The sequence below is a fragment of the Mirounga angustirostris genome, unplaced genomic scaffold (genome assembly GCF_029215605.1).
Source record: "Mirounga angustirostris isolate CCGP_5_RB_7025 unplaced genomic scaffold, mMirAng1.0.hap1 SCAF_8, whole genome shotgun sequence".
NCBI classification, from domain to species: Eukaryota; Metazoa; Chordata; class Mammalia; order Carnivora; family Phocidae; genus Mirounga; species Mirounga angustirostris.
In genome coordinates this window covers 120,781,030-120,799,619 of record NW_026991716.1, presented here as the reverse complement: position 1 = coordinate 120,799,619, position 18,590 = coordinate 120,781,030, and positions in this window count along the sequence as shown.

The following is an 18,590-nucleotide window of genomic DNA, read 5'->3' as shown; positions in this document are numbered from 1 at the left end:
GTTTACTCCAAGAATGGCTGGGTCTTCACTGTCAACCATTTACATCTGCTTGCTATTGTTTCCTTCTCCCGCTTTAGTATCTCCTTGATCTCTTTCAACTACCCAAACCCAGTGCGGATTATACAACCCCACATTAGCACCACCTTTTTTTTTTTCTTTCCCTTCAGAAATCTTTGAAAATGATAGCTTTACATTGTCTCCCTTCTCTGAATTCCTTTTGCAGCTAGATCTCATACTATGCTAGTTAGGACTTGATTATTTTGTGTTATGTGCGTTAGTTTGTCATTCATCCATTCTTTCCGGATTCTTTCAACATTTATTGAGTGCCTCCTGTGGGCCAGGTATGGCTCTCACTGTTGGATGTCTAAGAATAAACACAACAGACAGAAAGCCCTGCTTTAAGGGAAGCTTAGATTTTATTGAGTTTCAGATAATAAGCTATATAAATAAGTTAAATATAAAGTGTCAGGTAGTGATAGTGCTAAGAAGAAAAGCTAAGCACAGAAAGGAGGTTAGAAATCTCATAATGAAGACATATGTGGGCGGAGATGGTGTATATGTGTGAAGAGAGTTCTAATTTATCTTATTTTGCTGAACACAGCTGAAAACTTCCTTCCAAACTGGCATAAGAAAAGGCTCTTGCAAACACTGGTGTATAGTTCTTAACACAGCAATGGACATAATTTAGGTAATAGTAAATACTCAGCACTTAATTGTTTTTGTCATCTGCTAAAAGTAGTTTTTGGAAGTCTAAAGTCTTGACTTTTGAACTCACTTCTACTACTCATTTACCATGCAACTTTGGCCAAATCAACTTTCCTCAGGTTCTCTTTCATCATTTGTAAAATAGTCATAATTGTACCTGCTTCACAGAATAAGGACCAATGAGGTCAGATATTTGCCAATATCTGTAAGCTGCTATATAACTGGTATCGAATGAGAGGTTTGGAGGGACGGAAATTTCCAGGATGCCCAGTTAGGAGGGTGATGCATATAAAAGGAGTCTTCAGCGGCAGAGAGCTGAATGAGGGCCCTAGACCTTCAAGAACATGCTCATAACATTTTCACAAGGCAAAGTTTTGAAACCTGCCCAAGGGCTTCAACCAATAAATGCCAAAGTTGCCACTGGCTAGAAGGAATAAATCCCAGAAGCTGTACAGTATCTGCCTTGCAGTTTATACGTAAATGTAGAAAGACAATCATACACACAGAAAAATACCAAGAAATAACAAGTCAATAAGCCCTGCAGTCATTACCAGGAACTTAAGGCAAGCCACATACTTTGGTTTCGATAACTAACTGAACACATGCTTCACTTGGGCCTCCTAGATATTTTTATGGCTCATAGTTAACTCTGCCAGGTAAAGGTCTTGCTACTTCCCCAACCACGGTCCCTGGTGCCATTATGAAATTGCTCTCCACCCCCATTCTCAAGTCTGTAGTAACCACACTCTGTATTCCCGCCTCAGCAGTTGAGAAATAGTGTGTTCCCAGAAGCCATGGAAAAAGACCCAGGTGTGTGTTGCCAGATGAGCTGTCTGTCTATTCTCGTGGCTCTTTGTTTCACATCTGAGTATAGAGAAACACAAGGATGGAACATGGGACATCAAAAAAAAAAAAAAAATGATACTTGACTCACTTAACATTTCTGAAAAGCATCAAAGTTAAATTATTTGGATTCCATTCAGACACAGAGAAATACAAATTTGAAACTAAGTATATGGATTAAACAGTCTTTAAAGGGAACAGGAAAAGTCTTGTGTTTGAGACGAGGTCCAAAGGAAGGCTCTTTCTGTGTCTTTTCTCAGGGCATTAGCAAAGCTGGCTCTCATCAGAGCACAATACGTGCAAGCCCAGCTGTGGAGTTAGCGGTGACGCTGTTATCACAAGTCCTTTTGGTATTCTCAGTGATAACTCTTCTGAGTAGGATTTTTTTTTTCCCCCAAGGCAGGCAATCTCCTTTCAAGCCAAAATTGTGCTTCGGTGGACCATTGGAATAGTGAGTGTTCGGTGAACCATACAGTTGCCACGGGGATGAGTATTCCAGATGTTGGAAACCAAAGGTTAAACTAGGTTTTGTTTGCCTTACTAACAGACACCTTTCCACTTAAATCAGAAAGACTCATGGGCTTGCAGGAAGTGACACACAACCTCGGAGGTGTTTACTGTCCACAGTCTGTAATAGCATCTCCCTCCATGCAGAGGTGTAACTGCAGAGACATTCTTGGACATGTGTTCCCAGCCCTAAGTAATCTCCATAAACTGAGCCATAAATCTAGCTACAGCTAAACGTGAGAGTTTCTGTTTTGTGATTATATATCTTAATCCTCCGTGTGGAACATCACTCATTTCACAAGAAAAGGGAGAAGAAAGGCACTGAACAATAAAATCAGCAATGTGTGTCTCCAGATCATGAAATAGTCAAGAATGAGCTGGGCTGACCGTAAGTACGACTAGAATGGGAAACAAAGTTTCTCACAAGCCCATCGCAAAACTGTGGTCTGGTCTGGCCCCCTCTGTTTAGTAGTCAGGTCCTTGCTGCTGAAAACGTTGTAAATGTGGAGGAATGTGTATCCTTGATATTCTTTTTTTTTTTTTTTTAAGATTTTATTTATTGGACAGAGAGAGACACAATTAGAGAAGGAACACAAGCAGGGGCAGAGGGAGAGGGAGAAGCAGGCTTCCCACTGAGCAGGGAGCCCGATGAGGGGCTCGATCCCAGGACCCTGGGATCCTGACCTGAGCCGAAGGCAGACGCTCAACGTCTGAGCCACCCAGGCGCCCTGGAATGTGTATCCTTGAGTGTGCTTGTTAGTAGCCCCAGGAAGTACAGAGGGGAGATGATAAAAGTTCACATCAACTTTTAAAAATACCACTATATAAAAGTGGGGTTTTTTTCTCTATAAAACTGTATAGATAGATGCCAGACTCATAACCAATTTTTCTTAACCCAGTCATAAAATACAAAACATTATCGTAACAGCAAATTACAATACTTAACTACCTTGACTTATATGACAACCTGCTTAAATCAGGAAAAATAGAAACAAAATTGGTGACCAAAGCTGATGGAAATAATTGATCTTATTTTCAGGCCTAACCTTAGTATATATATATTGATATGGACTGACTCAAAATAAGACAGAAAGGGAGTTCCAGATAAACATGGAAGATTGAACACATAATATTTACCATGTTTTCCTCCTAAATTTGCTCCTTTAAAATAGTAAAAAACACATACTCAAGAGGTAAACAAAAAAGAAAGAGGAGATAACAGGAAAAGTTTTGTTTTGTTGTTTTTTTTTTTTGAAGTTGGAAGCCAGAAAGGAAGAATAGGTAATAACTAATAGAGCAGAAACTTCATCCCATTTTGGGACACCTGGGTGGCTCAGTCAGTTTAGCAGCTGCTTTTGGCTAGGGTCATGATCCCAGGGTCCTGGGATTGAGCCCCACACTGGGCTCCTTGCTCAGCAGGGAACCTGCTTCTCCCTCTGCCTGCCACTCCCCCTGCTTGTGCACGCACCTCTGTCTCTCTCTCTCTCTCTCTCTGACAAATAAATAAAATTTTAAAAAAAGAAGAAAGAAAGAAAGAAAGAAAGAAAGAAAGAAAGAAAGAAAAGAAAGAAAGATGAAAGAAAGAAGAAAGAAAGAAAGAAAGAAAGGATGAAAGAAAGAAAGAAAGAAAGAAAGAAAGAAAGAAAGAAAGAAAGAAAGAAAGAAAGAAAGAAAGAAGAAAGAAACTTCATCCCATTTTAAGGAAACTCTAGAAATGAACCAAATTTCACTAGGATTCTGGAAAGCCTTGGAATATGGAGGCAACAAATACCTATGAAAGTAAAGTATTCAGCTAAAAGAAATCTATTTAAGAAATGCATGGAAATCTGCTCCCTAGCTGCTCAGATATATAGTCCCTTCCCCAACTCTGGGAGAAGGCTAGAATTTGACTTTCTAGGAACACTGAGTGACAGAAGCCCTGGATGTAAGGAAGAAAACTAGGCCCATATGACAGCTGGGATTCAATTCTTAAAAGAGAAGGATTAAGTAAAAGTCTATATTCTGAACACTGCTCCAGCCTCCTTCCTTGGCAAAGTCCTAGAAAGAATCGCCCCTTGGGCTTATGCCTGCTAAGCTAAACATGGGAGAATTACTCTGGGGAAAAAAGCCTTATAAATGCTGCCATTTGGGGACCCCTGGTTAAGAATTTCAACTTTGTCACCCTATTGGGAAGTCTAGCATTTAGTAAGTTCCACCCATAAATAGGGATCTTCTAGTCAGCTTTTTAATGCCTCCTTAATAAATATAAATAGGTTGCTAAATAGTCAAAGAAAGTTGATGGGAGACATAGACAAACAAATAAATAGAATAAAGAAACTTGGAAGATATGAAAGCAAGGAAGAAAGAAAGAAGTCTATAAAACCTATCATCAGTATCTTTATAAGAAAATATTACATTCATGCAATAAGAAGAAATGTTTGGTTTTTTTCATAAGTCAGAGAACTAAAAGAGCATTTAAAATAAAATATATGGTACAACCAATAAAAATTCAGTAGACATGCTAGAAGATAAATTTGAGGACGCTCCCTTAAGTAGAACAAAAGAGAGAGAGAGAGAGATGGAGAACAGGAGATAAACGAAAATAAAAATATAAGACCAAAGAGATCCAATATCTGAATACTAAGAGTTCTTAAAAGAGAAAATAGAAAAAATGGAGAGGACAAATTACTGAAGAAATTATTCAATAGACTTATCAGAATCAAAGCACATGGGTTTCCATGTAAAAAGGGTCCCAACAAGGGCCCAGGGCAATGAATGAAATGACCTACATCAAGGCACATTGTTAACATTTTGGACCACCAGAAGTATAGTGAAAATCCCCCAAATTTCCATATTTTAAAAAAATTGTTTGATTTTAAACAAACAACAAAAACAGATTGTAGATGGCAGATAAATAATCAGAAAATAGAGTGCCACCTGTTTTCTCAGATGCACCACTGGAACATAAAATTCTGAATGAAAATTATTTCTAACCTAGAATTCTATATGCAGGAAACTATCAAATAAGTGCAAGAGTAGAAGGAAGGTATTTTAAAACCTGCAAAGTCTCAAAAAGTTTAACTTTCATGCACTCTTTCTTAGTGACCTGCTAGAAAAGGCATGCCAACAAAATGTGTATGTGAGCTGAGAGAAAGGGGCATTTGGGATGCAGCAAAGAAGACCAACCATACAATAGAGAGTAGGAATACTCCTTTCAGGAGGATAAAGGGACAAGAGGTGAGGTGTAGACCTATGGAAAATATGGTCCAGATTGAAGCAACAGAATGGAAGACTTTGGAAAGGATGTTTCCTAGGAAAAAAAAAGTGGAGGGGGGGATGAGATCTTACCTGATAGCTTTGAAATTCTAGCAAGGAATTTTGAGGAAATTAGTGGTAGGCACATAAACATCTTCACTTATTAGTTTTTAGGTAAACAAAAAGCATACTACAAAAAAGAAATATACTCATGGTATACTGCACAGTTCACCTGGTTAAAATAGTACTGAACATTGGAGGTAGGATGGTACTAAGAGGAGGAAGTTGCAAGAGAAATTCAGAAATTAAGATCTAAAACTGAAAAATCAAGAAACAGTACTATAAGCATATGATTAGAAAGATGAATGAGACTAGATACAACTACTAAAACCGTTGAAAGGGGCAGCCTCTGAGAGGTGAGCTGAAGGTTGGGAAGACTGAGCCCAGGTACTTGTTTTTTCCTCTAATCCTATAGGAGCCCTTGACTTCGAAACCTTGTGCAGATATAACTGACAAAAATAACTTTTCATTTTTGAAAAGAAAGAAGACCAAAAGAACGAAGTGCTATAATAGTTTGGTATATCCAGCTACTAGGTAACTGGGGAGATTTTACAGAAGATTATTGTTGAATTGGATTTTCAAGGAGAAGCAATTTACCAAGAAGAAACAATGGAGGTGAGCACTCCTGGCAGAGGGCATTCAGGGGCCTACAGGTCATGTGCAAAGGTCATAGCATGGGGGCACAATGGCAGTGACCTGCAAGGAGATGGATGGGATTAGGCCCAAACAAATGGTGAGATCTTGCAATTCACACTAAGGAGTCTGGACTTGTTTCTGTAGACAGTAAGGAGCTGACAGCATATTGGGGGCAGGGAAATAACATAACAGATTTCCATGTTGGAAAAGTATCTTTGACAGTGTTATGTAAAGGGAATAGAGAGGCTTGAGACAGGAAGCAAAGGGACCACAGAAGGGACTATTATAAAGGTCCAAGGAGAAGGGGACAGGTGACTGAACCAAGATAATGGTAATGTGGATATAGAAGCATGAGGACATTAAGAGCTACCAACTAGGAAACAGGTATAGGAAGGAAGCAGGAAATCTTTTTTTTTTTTTTTAAGATTTTATTTATTTATTTATTAGAGAGCGAGCGAGAGAGAAACAGCATGAGAGGGGGGAGGGTCAGAGGGAGAAGCAGGCTCCCCGCTGAGCCGGGAGCCCGATGTGGGGCTCGATCCCAGGACTCCAGGATCATGACCTGAGCCGAAGGCAGTCGCTCAACCAACTGAGCCACCCAGGCGCCCCGAAGCAGGAAATCTTAATTACCCTTTGAGACACATATCATTATTCCCATGTAGAAGGACTAACTTGACAAGAGAACGCAACTAGTAAATGGTAAAATCAGGATTAAGCGTAGGTCCCTCTGAATTGAGAGCTCAGACTCTGTAGACTAGATCACATGGAGACAAAACATATACTTCATATGTAAAATGAGAATGATGATAGGACCTGACTCATATGAATGTAGGGAGGAGAAAATGGGAATGCACATAAATTTGTTTTTTAACCTAAAAAAGAGTGACATAATGTTGGTAGCTAAACTTTGCCAACTTTGCCTTGGGCCCCGCCATTCCCAAACCTCTTTATTCATCACATCCACCCACCGCAATGCTCTTGTGCTAAGCCTTGACAACTTTCATTTATGTATTTGACTTTTACATAAACTATAATCATATGCAGTTGTACATGGATGGCATAAACCCATTTTCCTGAAAGACGGTCTGTTTGTTCTAACCTAATCTAAGTTCCCATGAAAACCTGGAGGGGCTTTTGGCCTCTTCACAGGGAATCTACACAATACTTTGAATTTACTCAAATATATACTGATCCTTGGTCTTTAAGGTCCTCTTCCACTCTCTGAATCGCTATGCAAGATTACAGCACACGTTTCTTCCTCTACCAATAAGAAAGACAGATTGAAATACAGAGACAGAGATTATTTTTTAGTAAATCGTGCGCACTTGTAGGTTGGGTTAATGATACTCAAGTGCATGGAATCTGTGGGAGACAAAAGCACAAAGGTCTTACCTTTGATATGCTCAAAGGTCTCTGAGTTTTTTATTATTTCTGTTTCAGCGTGACACACATTGTTTGGAGGGTGGAGCAGGAGGGGCTCCACTGGCAGCTCAATTATCTATGCCTCATTGTTAGCCTCAGGAAAAGATATCATTTACTCTGCCACCTTCATAGCTCTTTGCGAATCAGATAACCTACTTAGGCTTTCTAACCAGTTGAGCAATCTGGACCCTCCAAAGATGCTGTAACTCCTTGGCACTGATTTCTCGGGCTAAACTGTTCAGTGTCTGAGTCTCTACACTAACGACCACACGAAAAAAAAAAAAAAAAAAAACCCTGAAGACAGCAGCCTGGTGAAATAAGCCTTGCTATTACCTATGGGGGTTGCTATGTTGGTGTTTCTAATACTTCGTCAGTCTCTCTCCATTCAAAATCATCTGCCTTAATTTTCCTCCATGATTGTGCTACATTTGTTGCTCCAGTAAACATCGGCAAGGGAAGCGAGTGGGGGTTGGGGGGTGGGGAGGTACCTGCATACCCAAGGGATTGCCAACCGGCATGACATCACCTGACAGCTCAGACCCTGCTGTCACAACAAGAACATTCCTGAGGATTCAGTTGCATTGTTGGTGCTAATCCCAGGCTGGAAACATCAGAGAAAACTAAAAGCGGGTGTGCGTTTTATATAATTGGAAAGGAAAGGAGTGAAGACGGAATTCTCAGGATGTGGGAAGAGAACAGAGTCACAGCCTCTCAGTCGTGGTCTTTGGGGAAATAAATGAAAAGCCACACGGTGCTTACCCCTCTGCCGGAAACAGTCCAAATGGGGACACTTCATCAAGATGAACTGTCATATTATTACAAATAAAATAAAATCACAGAATTCATTGGTTTTTATTGTTATCATGACTGTATTAGTCTGCTTAATTATTCATTACCATTTTTCTCCATTTTGCTATTATTGATGATCCTGTGTGTATGTGTGTGTTTTCACCCTGTAATAAAGCCTCTTTCCTTAATCAGTCACTGTTTATTTTTTGTACTTCTGTCTCCATGGTGCAAGAGACATAATTGTTTTTCATTTTTCTGCAGGCAGCAAGGATGGAGAGAAAGGGAAGGCATTGGAAAAGGAAGGCTCTCCCCAGTGCCTTGTGCATTATACATGATGAAGCTATCCTCACAGGCAGTACATTTTCATCTGACCTTCTCAGCACATGGAAGGTGGGGCCTGTGTTTCAGGGAAGAGGGACATAACCTGCAGGAGGAGTTAACCCAGCAGGACCATTAAACTGTTACAAGTCATAAAATGCCTGTGCCCAAGAGTGAGTCATAAAAACTACTAGATAAAGTTGTTAAGTATATGCCATGGCCTCAGAAAAATTCCTTCCCCTCCATCTCTGTCTAAACTTGGCTTACTTTCACAGGAAAAGGTTATAACTACCTGTGAAATCTATTTAAAATGTAAAAATTAGAGCAGTCATGTGCTTCTAAAGGACTCATTTTACAGAAGGAAAAATTGAGGCTCAGAGGGGTTGAATGACCTATTTAAAGTCACACAGAAAGTCAGGGGTAGGCCCAGGAAGAGAAAACCAAAGCTCTTGAAGGTTCTGTCCCTGCCCTAAATCACGGTCCCCCTCCATATGATTTCCCAAAACTGACAGTGATGAAAAATAGCTTATAAAATGACTTATAAACTATCAGTAAAACCTAACCTATGCTTTCCAACGGCAAAAAAAAAAAAGTTTTACTTGAATTGGCATTTCTCCCCCAAAATCTGTTCATCAAATAGAATTTATGTATATTAGACTCTGCATTGTTATAATTTACTTTCAGCAAATTGCATTAATCCTTCCATTAACTGTAGTAAATCAAAGATCTCTATTATTTTAATTCACAGTCTACCACATAGTGAAAGCCAGCTATGTGTGAAATACTGAGTCAGATGCTATGAGGACACAAAGTATCTCCTCTGAAAGCTCAGTATCAGTGAGGTTGGCTTCAATCTTCCTTTAGACACCTCTTCAAAACTTCTAGGTAAAGGCGACTTGCTTCTCCAAAAGCCTCACCCCCACCCATTGTGGGGATCCAACCCCTTTCTCAATTCACTTTTCCCCCCACCTAAGTCTGTTATGCCATCCCAGGTGTGCAGTGAGAAAAAGGGTATTGAGTGTCTTGATCAGTTGAGCTGTAGTTCCAGGAATGTGTGCTGAAGGCCAGCCTGTCTCTGTTGTTTGTCTCCTGATACATGAAATTCATCTCTGAAGGAAAAACATGGTGGGAGGGGAGAAGGAAGAAAGGGACTACCACAGTGAGTCCCACACTGTAGATTAATTCACTGTCCCATTTCTGTGGACTTGGTATGGTAGACTGAATTAGCAACTCCAATTCTTTACTCTCCCTGGTATCTCTGCCTTTTGCTATATAACTTTGCAGTTCCTTCCACAAAAAAGGGTGATCGCTGGCCTGCCCTTTGACTATGGGAGCCTCTGTGTAATTTGCTTTTGCCCACAGAACGTAGCACAAGCAAGAGTGAGCCAGTTTCAAGCTTCAGTGATAAGACAGCTCATGTGTTTTGGTTAGCTCTCTGCACCAGTGCCAATGCCATGAGAAGCTCTTTATCTGAGTAGCTTCTGCCCATTCAGCCTGAGCCCCGGGATGAATACATGTGGAGCCAACCAGAGGCCAACCCATGGGGAAGAGCCAAGCCCTGCTTGATGCAGAGCCCCCTGCTGAGCTTGGCTAACCCCCAACCAACCTACAGGTGCAAAAGAAATAAGTGGTGTCATCATATGTCACTGGGGTTTGGTGGTTAGTTAATACAGCAATTGCTAAGTGATAGAGAAGAGATTTTTGGCTTTTTTTTAAGATTTTATTTATTTGTCAGAGAGAAAGAGCACAAGCAGGGGGAGTGGCAGGCAGAGAAGCAGACTGCCCGCTGAGCAAGGAGCCCGATATGGGACTCGATCCCAGGACCCCAGGATCATGACCTGAGCGGAAGGCAGACACTTAACCCACTGAGCCACCCAGACATCCTGGCTTTTGTTTTTTAATCTTTTTCTTTTTTGCTTCTTAAAGTAAACCTGATCAAAGACAGAACCACTTCATCACTTAATGGATGTTTTCTTATTGACATGAAAGTCTGTCAAATACCCATTCTAGTAATGGCTCTTCAAAATTCTCACCAGGAATTCATTTAAGTCTTCATTTAAGGAAGAAAAAGATGCTCTCTTCTTACAGTTGCGGGCTTTTCTAAGAACAGTAAGTGGAACATTTATCTTCGGAATATAGAATTCGTGGAAGGAGGAAAGGTGGGCAGGAACTAAATTATACAGATTTTGTAAGTATGAGATTAATTCTGTTTTGTGAGAAGTTAGGTCATTTATCAAATATGTTACACAGGCACATTGGAAAAGGACTAGACCCAGGGGAATAAAGGATGCAGATCGGGTTGAGCTTTTTAGCTTGGATTTCTGTGACAATGGGAAAGAACAGAAATCTTAAAAGTTAAAAAATAGAACAAATTACCGGCAAAAAAGAACTTTGATGACAAAAGAGCTTTGATGAGTTCCCTAGGAGGGAACTTGAGGTCCTCTAATATTTACTGGCTTGGCAGAGAAGGAGGAGCCTGCAAGAGGAACACAGACAGAAGAGGCAGAGCAGTCAGATGAGAAGAGAGGTGGTGTGCAAGGCAAGCAAAACCAAGAAACAAGATGTCAACAGGGTCCAATGCTGCTGAGAGAGCCAATAAAATAAGAACCAATAAAATGAGGCCAATAAAATGAGGGCCAGTTGGGTTTATAGATATCAAAATGTGTGTGAAGGGGTCATCAAATATTCATTCTTTAAGAGAGAGGCTAATACAAGTAGAAATATAAAGAAAAAAGAAAAGTCTTTATTGGAGTGGAGGAGAACGAATCATTTATTAATTGTATAAATAGTAGGTTTGAGCTGGGGTAATTTATTGGTGGACAGTCCTTAGTGGAAACATGAGAAAATGAGGGGTAAAGAAACTCAACAAAGAACAACCTGAGGGACTGGGGACTGTGCTAGTTAGTCAGGTTTTCTGTGTTGTGGGGAAGAGAGGTACAACCTTTGAACTAGATAAGAAGGGGAATGTGAACAATCCATGTAGAAAAGATCTTGGTTTTTTGGCTCTGTGGGAAATTGTCAGGTACCAGGTGCTTTTTTTGGATGTCTTACATATGATTCTCACTCAGTGCTTACAGTTATAGCTAATACATATTACTAGGTGCCAGGCATGTCTCTATGGGCTTTCCATGTATTAAGTCATTCATAATTTTTCTAAAATGTCAATGTTACTCCCTTCCTAAAATAAGAATAATGAAAGAGTTCAATCGGGTTAAGTAATTTGCTGAGAGTCACAAACTAATAAACAGCACATCTGGGTTTCAACTCCTTGAGTCCAAAGTCCATGCTATTTCCACCCTATCAGATTACTTGGCTTAAATAGGGAAGAGAAACAAAACAGAACTAGGAAGTGAAATCAGAGATAACTGTCAAAATGTTTAAATTTAATAAATGAGCCAGTCACATTTTGGCTTAGATATGCACAGACAGCGTCCTGAAAATAGCTTTGACTAAAATTGGCTAAGGAGTAGTGGGTTCTGCTGAAGTCAATATTTCAAGGAAAAAGAAAGACTATGACCCTGTAACCGTGGCCGTGAGTGAGAAAACTCTCTCTCCTTCAATTTGCTTAAGTGGTGGGGATTATTTGAAACACTGGGAACACTGGATCTTACCCCTCTTTCTCATCTCTTTTCTCTAGTACATTGAAATGTCTGCTCAGTGTTCACCTCAGAAACACTCACTTGAATATGAGTTTTTTGCAAAAAGGAAGAATAATCGTATAGTCAAAAGAGAAGATCCGGTCTACCAGAGATATAACTCTAATTCACTTAAATATTTGTTTTTTTTGGTTTTTTTGATCTGCATCTGATTTCTACCATGGTTACCTCATAGATTCATGGTGAAAATTCAGTAAAACATATGCATACATACTTTATAGACTGTAAAGTGATATACAAATGGTATATATTATTTTTCTCCTGAACATTCATATTCTAAGAGGCTGCCCCATACTCTTTGAATTCACTAACTTTCTTTTCAGCTTTCTCCATTTCACATCCGGCTCTCACTATTTCCCAGAAGGGACAAACTCTATGTCACCAGTGATCATTGCTGATTGCCAAATGCTAGATGGCAAAACATTGTAGAGCTATATTGTTGATATCAAAACTCCGTGAAATCCAAAGGACCTAGTACTCGATAATATCGAGGTAGCTATCACATTTCAATCTAAGATGCACATATTTCTATATTCTAACATCTCTGAAATCTAGATGCATCTTGTATTAATGTGATAAGAAACCATAATGTGGTACAGATCAAATCCAGCCTACCACTTGCTTTTGTATGGTTCTAGAAATAAGAGTTTTTCATTTTTAAATGGTTGAAAAAAATTCAAGAGACAAATAATGGTTCATGATGTATGAAAGTTTTATGAAATTTAAATTTCAACACCCATAAATAAAATTTTACTGAAACACAGACATGTCCATTTGTGTATGTATTGTCTACACTGCTTTCTTGCTACCATGGCAGAATTCAGTCACTGCAACAGCGACCTTATAGACCTCAGAGCCTAACGTAATTACTATCTGGCCATTTACTGGAAAAATTTGCCAACTCCTTGATATTTAAATTGACAGCATTTTATCTTTCTTAGTGTGGTACTAGTCGGGATTCTTTAGTGAAACTGACCCAATAGGAGATTTTTGTAGAGGGAGATCTTCATCTGTCTATCTATCTATCTATCGATGGAGAGATGGGGAGAGGGAGTGACAGACTTATTATGTTTATTATGAAGAACTGGTTCACACAAAGGAATCTGAAAAGTTTATTGATCTACTATCTGCAAAGCTGGAGACCCAAGAAAGCTGATGGTGTAGTTCAGTCTGAGTCCAAAGGCCTGAGAACCGGGGGAGCCAGTGGTAAAAGTCTGACTGTAAGGGCAGGGGAAGACTAATACCCTAGCTCAAGCAATCATGCAGAAGGGGGAGAATTCTCCCTTCTCTACCTTTTGTTCTATCCAGCCCCTCAGTGGATTGGATGATGCCCTCCATATCAAGAAGGGCAATCTGCTTTATTCGGTCTACCAATTAAAATGTTAATGTCATTCAGAAACACTCTCACAGACAATAATATTTAGCCAAATATCTGGGTACCCATGATACCCAGTCAAGGTGACACCTAAAATTAACCATCACAGGAGTGATACAATAATGGTGCATTTTATAACTGAGGGCCTCTTATAGTCAATGAAATGTGGTAGATCCTCAATACTAGTAGCTTTTACTGAAAGTTAACGGTTTTTTTTTTTTACTCAGGGGATGGTGCTAGATGGTTTGCTCATCTGAGGAAATAAAAAAATGATTGAGCTTGATTGACTTAAAGTCCCCCACTTTTTTTTACCTGATATATAGTGGTAATATTGGGAAATTTATTTTTCTAGACATCTCCAAAGCACAATAGCTGATTTAATTTGTTCCTCTTCCTTAAAGTTCTTATTCAGATATATATATTTTTCCACATGTTAGAGTAGAAAAATTGGACTTTGCAATCAGAGAGATGTAGACTTGAATCCTCACCCTATCCCTGACATGCTAAGTGGCTGAGGAGCTATTCAACTTTTCTGAGTTTCCCTCATAGAAACTGAGGTTTGACACATACAGAGACAAATCTCTCAGATTTTCCAGTGTCTAAATGGTGATAGTGGAGCCCCCAAGAAAAATATTTCTTAGGAAAGAAATCTGGCATACGAAATCATTTCCACAGTGGGCCCTAGAGTTTGAGAAAGAGCACAAATTATAAAATTACTGTTTCAGTTGAATCCATACCAATCCAAGCTTGTTTGCCTGAGTTAACCTAGATGATAAACGGAAAACTAAAAGTAAGTTTTCGTTAAGTGAGGGCCCACACCACCCAGCTAGTGGACATTCTCTCTGAGTATAACATCAGAGGCAGGGAGTCTTTGTGTTTATTGATGCAAAAGACAGTAGAGCAGTTCCAGCCTGGGATGGAGAGCTCAGAGGCTGGGCCATCAGTAAGAATCTGCACCTTGGAACAAACACAAAGGCACTGTGAAGAGACAAAGGAAGGACAAAGGATTTTTAAGTGGAAACTACATATATTATTTAGAACTCTTCTGATGACATATGAAAGAAACTTTTTAAATAGAAGGTGAATTTATTGGCTCCCATGACCAAATTATAGCAAGAACAAGGAAAGTAAGAGGCTCTCCTACTTTCAGGACTCCTGAGGGCATAACTCTTACTGTTTGGTTTCATTTTTCTCAACGTTCTCTTCTCAATGTTGATGTGCCTTCTAGGCTTCTAGGTCCTTCTCCCCTCTGGCTCAGATTAGGAAAATCCCAGGGGAGCCTCTGATTGGCTGATTTAGGTCACATTCTCACTTCCTGAATGGATCTGCAAGTTAGGAGATAAATCTCTCAGAGGGACTGTGGAGAGCTCACATACTCTTTTTTTTTTTTTTTTTAGATTTTTTTTTTATTATTATTTATTCATTTGAGACAGAGAGAGAGCATGAGCAGGGAGAGAAGCAGAGGGAGAGGGAGAAGCAGGCTCCCCATCAAGCCAGGAGCCAGACATGGGGCTCGATCCCAGGACCCTGGGATCATGACCTGAGTGGAAGGCAGATGCTTAACTATCTGAGCCACCCAGCCACCCCAGAGCTCACATACTCTTAAACCACTAACTGTTGTTGGGCGGGCCGGCTGGCACAACTCCTATCTGGACCTCATGCATGTCCAAATGGAGAGCAGCTGAGGAAGACAGAATGCTCTCCAAAAGGGAAGAAGCACAGATACCATCCAATGTAAAGGAAGGCCAGTGTCCACGTTCATGACAACAGGATCTTTTTTAAAATTTAGGGTGATGGAAAACAACTTCATTGATATGGTAAAAATGGCAAGTGTAAAATGTTTATCGTGTAGAGTGGTCATCTATCCTACCCTAATCCTATAACAATTAAAAACGTATTTTTTACTAAGATGAATTCACAAATTATAGAAAGGAGATTTAGTAGAGAAACAATTTGTAGTTGTGGTAGTTGCTCATGATTCAGATTTCCTGGTGCTCATCAATGGATACTCTAGTAGTCTATGAGCTCTGTTTATGAGAATTAAGGACCCCTGCCTTAAATACAGTGCAGACCACTTTAATGGATGACAAAAAAAAAAAAAAAATACCATGAAAAATCTTAGGATCAGTGAGGGGAAGCTCAGGAGTGGTCCCAGCTCTGTTTATGTTGAGGAGACTTGTCTTTTGACATATCAGCATAGCTTAGAAGGATCTCTGAGGGGTTTCAGCTTCTGTTCAAGGAGCAAATCATCCCTTAACACTATCTTTGCCCCTCAATTCTAACACACAGAGGATGTTGCCCTTTTGTTAGCATAAGAAGGATCCAATATATAAATATTTTAAACAAGACTCATTTCTGAACTGTTCAGAACATTTTTTCCTTATTTTTCTTTCCATAGCTCTCTAATTTCTTCTTAACATATTTTCCTCTAAGCCTCTTTATTTTTAGTTTCAATGCCTTAATTTTTTCCTACTTAGTGATTAAATCCTACTAATCCTTAGTTTTATCTATTTTTACACTTAAACTTTTTATCTTTTGGGATTAAGTATTTTATCTTATTCTTTAATCATCTCCAGTTTTATTATTTTAATGATCCATCCTTTTATCTTGTATTTTAAGTCTCATTTATTTAATCTTATTTTCAAATTCAACATTTTATTCTACTGGAATTCTCTCATACCCACTCTTACTTTAGTCTCTTTTCTACTATTCTCAATTTTTACATTTGATTTTCTTCTATAAGCTTCTAGTGCCTTAACCATTTTTTTTACTTTTTTTCTTCTACCTTCTCTGTTCCTTTTTAAAAATACATTTTTATAATAGCTGACAAGATAAGCACCAAAGTAGCAATAATGATTATGATGATGAAATTGATAATTGATAATTAACAGTAATGATGATGATAATAATAATAGAGGACTGAGTTTGAAGTTCTTCTTTCTCTACATGTCTTTTTAGGTCTCTACCTTCTCCTCCAAGTGAATCCCTAAATCTCTTTCAAGGTTTTCTCCCCCACATACACACATACAAAAAACTTACTTCAGGAGATTGGAAATATCTTTAATCAATATCCTCAAGATTATTATTTTCTCTACATAGAAAGAACAACTCATTTATTGAGATATTTGTACTTTCTTAGATCTTACACCATGTTCATTTTGGCAATTTGTATGCATTGGCAGGCAGGTAGAAATGGTTGGTAAGACATCTTGCCTGAGGGACATCCACTATGCAGTAACTCTAGCCTGAGCTTCTTATAAACACTTGGCCAGCACCAAGCCTTACTATACCTACACACGGAAAGACACCTAGTGAATAATTCATAGCTGGGCTCCTGCGTCTGCTTGGACAGCCTGCCCTTAGAAATGGTAGTGCCTACATTCTACACAGTTAAGTGAGTTGATGTTTTTAGAACCCTCAGAAATATGCTTGACATAGAGTAACTGCTATATGTTAATTAAATTTTAAATGTGTCCATTTCTAAATGGATCCACCATTTATTGGTATCATAGACAAATCCTCTTGTGGGTCAAGGAATGCAAGTTTTATTTTGTCACTGTGAACATTAAGGAAAAGCTAATCAAAGCAATAGTAAAGAGGTTTGTTGTTGTTATTTGTTTTGTTTTTTTAATGTGGTCACCTGGTTTCTCTAGACAACCTTCACTGTTTTTAGAACCCATATTATTCAGATCAGACAGTTCTGACTTTTTCATCTTTTTTCTCTTGGGCATAGGTAAGTGTCTGCGGCTGACTTTCTTTAAGGATCTTTTCTATCTCCTTATGGGACACGTGAGTTCAGTAACTTGGGGAATTTAGACAATCTGAAGAAAGAACAAATGACCATATATCTACTTCATAGAGATGGTGCCCCATGAGTTTGAACTGATTATATTATTACTAAATGAAATTTTCCCCCATCAGAGCTCCAGTTGGGGATCCTTGCAATGCCCCAACTCGAAGGAATTCTCTCCCTACAAGGGTTTTGTCACTTTATTAATGGGTACCTCCCTCCCCAGACTTTAAGAATTGACATTTCTATCTTTTTCTGCATGAAAACTGGACCCCAGGTCTTTCTCAACCATTATCAAACACCCTCAGGCAACAAATAATCCTTCAGCTGATTGGCCAATAAACTCCACCTCAACACAGATGACCTGCTCTTGAACACTTGTAGAGTGCCCATTTCCAGAATGTACTATCTTGTATATGTCAGGTGTAGGTAATACTTCTCTGCTCAGGACAGTTCTTTAACTGGTGATAATCTACCTACAAATATTGACAGCTGCCCTTTTTCGATTAAGTAGATTTCCTATGACTTTTTCTCTCAAAAGCAGTGTTTTGCTGTTTTTCTCTTCTGGGACTCAATGCCTGGGATCTTACAGTCTTCTGTGTTGTGGTAAAACCATTTCTTTGGAAGAGAACTGAATATTAAAACATCCATCAACCCATATCTACAGTTTCTGAATCATTTTGTTTCTAGTAGATTTGTCATAATACTTATCTTTATTTTCATACATACATTCCCTAGTCAAGGTTCACTCTGTGTGGATATATGATTATTGTTGAACATTCATCTATCCTACATATCTATAGCAGAGTTAGTCATCCTTGGATATGAACACCAAGACTGCTGGTGGTTCATATGTTGAGCTACCACAGCCATTGGAAAGTGGATTCATTGCTTCTCCATGCTTCTCCACCTTTTAAAGACCAATTTATTTATGAAAATATTTTTAAAATCACTAAAATTATTTATGAACAGAATACTAGTGGCGTTGAGTGGTAACATATGGAATAGAACCAGAGCTTTCATTTTCCCCACATTTTAACTTCTGGAGTGGTTCTGATGCAGTATGTCTGTGATCCTAGTTGGACTGCAGGAAGTAAGGAGCCTGAAAAGTGAAAACTTTATGGATGAGAAGTTGCTCTCTAAGCAATGTTGAAAACTAAGCACTGGGACCATAAGGAAAAGATTTCTTCTCCTATTAAGGAACAGCTGATAACTTAAGCTGTTTATACTAAAATAACAGAAGTAAAAGAATAAT